The sequence below is a fragment of the Dermacentor andersoni genome, chromosome 5, assembly GCF_023375885.2.
Source record: "Dermacentor andersoni chromosome 5, qqDerAnde1_hic_scaffold, whole genome shotgun sequence".
Classification (NCBI taxonomy): domain Eukaryota; kingdom Metazoa; phylum Arthropoda; class Arachnida; order Ixodida; family Ixodidae; genus Dermacentor; species Dermacentor andersoni.
This window is the reverse complement of record NC_092818.1, coordinates 149406297-149409743: the sequence shown is the minus strand read 5'-3', so window position 1 is coordinate 149409743 and position 3447 is coordinate 149406297.

Genomic DNA, 3447 nt, shown 5'->3' with positions numbered 1-3447 from the left:
CCATCACTGAAGACCATTTACTACTGGGCCAATGAATTCAAACGTGGCCGAACTTCGACGCAACAGGAAGCACGTCCTGGGCATCCAGTGAAGCTCACGACGCCAGAAATGATACTGAAAATTCATGGAATCGTCATGGAAGACCGCCAAGTGAAGGTACGTGAGATAGCTGAAATTGTAGGCGTATAGGCAGAGAGCATACGCAATATTATTCATGAGAAATTGCAGATGAAGAAGGTCTTTGCACGTTGGGTGCCGCGACTGCTGACGATTGACCAAAGGTGCATGAGGACAGACATTTCGAAGCAGTGTTTATCGATGCTTGGTCACAATCCGCAGGACTATTGGCATCAATTTGTGACAGTTGACGAGATGTGGATACATCACTACACTACAGAGTCTAAACAGCAGTCAAGACAATGAACTGGGGCTGATGAAGGTGCTCCAGAATATGCAAAGACTGTTTGTTCAACCAGAAAGATGATGGCGACTGTCTTTTGGGATTCACGAGGAATAATCTTTGTAGACTAGTTACAAAATAGCAAAACGATAACAGAACCATATGCAAAGCTCCTAGATCAACTGAAAAAAGAATTGCGCCCTAAAGAACCTGGGTTAGCATGGAAAAACTTTCACCAAGACAATGCTCCGCCCCACAGATTGTGTGTTGCGATGGCCAAATTGCACGAGTTAGGCTTCGAGGTTGTGCCTCATCCACCCTATTCTCCGGATTTGGCCCCATGCGGCTTTTTCCTCTTTCTAAACCTGAAGAATTGGCTGGGTAGAAAGAATTTTCTTCAGATGAAAAGGTTACCTCAGTGGTAAATGACTACTTCAAGGGCCTTTAGCCATATTTCTTTTTTTTTTTCTGAGGGTATAAAAAAATTGGAGCACCGCTGTAAAAAGTGTGAGGAGAGAGATAGAGAGAGAGAGAAAACATTTATTTGCCATGAGATTGGGCGACTTCCTCGCAGGGTGGAGCTCTTAGTTTAGGGCCCCATTGGCTCGCGCCACTCCGCGTGCCCGCCGGACCAGCTGGAAGGGAACAATGTTGAAAAATAAAATAAGGTTTTATGCAAACATGGTGTCTTTAATTGCTTTTTACCACACTTATCAAACGACCTTCGTAGAGGCTAACAGCTTCGCCGTAATAATTCACTCAGTAACCAAAATGAGGCCAAGCCGCATTCACTCGAAATCAGAATCAATAGCAGCCATGCGCAGCGGCTCTTATACCCGGATTCACAGTAAAGAAATTTTAAAAAAAGTGAGGCTGCAGTTTCGTCGGAAAGGCGAAGCAGTATTATTGATAGCCAAGTGTAAGACAATTACACTCGTCTTTCTTGCCCGTGTCAATCCAGCGCTATGACTTCAATCGATGCAACCTCTCTGCCTTTTGATCATGCCGTCAGTATTTTTTTTTTTTCTCAGGATAGGTCAGCTTATATAATGGCAAAAGAAGTCAGAAAAATTGTGAGATCAGCAGAAAAAGCGCATCAGAAGTAGTGACAAGAACAAACTGATTAAGGAAAAGCGTGAGCATGATATTGCCGCACGCGCCTGCCGCGCGTGCTTGCATTCTCAAGAAACGCCTTCTGCGATAGGGTGCTATGCTATGCCGTGCTATGCTGTCTGCTTCGACAATGGTGCGAGCGCGATCATCTCTGGTGTTTGAAGATGAGCACTGAGTACTGAAACACGGGTGCACAGTCACGTGCGTGGCTCTGCATTGCCGCGTGTATGAAAAACTCGTATTCGGAAAACCACAGTATAGAAAACCAACTAGTTCGCTCCGACACCCTTCTAAGCGTCCGTTACTAGTCATTTCTTTTTTTTTTTTTTTTACTAAAAGAGGCAGGACTGCCTCAACCAGCTGCAACAGAATAATATAACCACTACTACAGTCACTCTTATACGCAGTAGAAAATTAGTTCGTTCAAGTTACCCCTGATAGACTGCATGTACTCTAGAAAGAGCATATATATGTGACGAGCAGCCACTTCACCGATAGAGTCGTTTTCACAACTTTATGACACCCGTTGTTCTTAGAGGTAGTAGGAGGTCCGGGTACAGCACTGCTCTAGCCAATCGTCCAATGTGTCACATCAATAAAGAAAATGTGCCGTTCTAGATTATGCGACCTCCTTCTGTATTGTATTTCTGTGCCCGTATTGTGTAACGATTCTTTTCATTTCCAGATTTTTTTCTTTTTGCCCTTCACGATTGCTTCGCAAGCAGTCGCGGCCCCGTTATCGCCGAGGTCGGCCACTAACCTGGACGGATGATAGAAACTGAATAAAATTTCACGACAAGAATCTGTACATACAATACAACCCCTGTTATACCCACTAATGTCCAATAAGAGTTATGCTTGTTATATTAAGTATATCGCAACTGTTTGTCTGTTCAAAGTTCGTAGACGTCACAAACATCGCCTTCAATGCATACAAAAGACTCTCCTTCCACCACATGTGCAACTTTAATGCACGTACCAAAACATAGCGTCTGCGAAGTGCTGCCGGGAAAGGTCAAGCAAAGAGTACGAGAAACACAGCGAAAATTGCGCTTACACTGTGCCACCAGAATGCCGCCGTAAAGGTCTGCATATGCGCACCATGCATCGGACACATGCACGCAACGTGATGAAAGCAGTCTGTCTGGCTCTTCTGTCCGCCGGCGTGAAACACAGCCAAACCTAGCCGTGGCACGACAATGCTATACATGGTAACGAGTGTACAAAGCACTACGCATTTCCGTGAGCCATCCTGTACTGCTTATGCACGCAAGAGCTTATCCAGAATGATAAATACATATGCGCTCAAAAAATATGTAGAGGGCCCTGAATAGAATGTAATGGGCGGGAGCCCAACTGATGTCGCCATTACCCTTTTGGGAACTCGAGGACCTATCTGTAATGTGGCAAGCAAGCATATGCTATCCTGTGGTTACAAAGATCGATACGGTCACCTTTGGACGCTTTTGGTTCCAATGTTAAAATATTCCGAAAGCACTGAAGAAACAGTCATCCTCAACGTATCTGCGTTTCTTTTTAATACGCGGGCGTGTTTTCATTATCTTCGCCGTCTAAATTCACCTTCCTCGCCCATAAAATTACACTTTCGACCTTCTGCCCATCAGCAAATAAGCAGCGTACGGACGCCTAAAGAAGTACAGAGCCACTCTTGTACGTCCGATCAACTTGGAGGATTACGGCCATGATTAGTTATTGCAAAGCACTTGAACATCGCGAACTCTCCACCGTATTAGCGAGAACGAGTGCTCGGTCGGTTAAAGCTCCCTGTAAGAATAAATCCACGTGCATCAGCTGCATGCCGATGTACGTCGACGTATGCTCGCGTCATCGGGATAAATGAGTGCACCAAGCCAGGCCTGGAAATCGGTCGCTGCAGGTTATTATCGGCGGGGGTATCGGTGTTTGTGTCACAC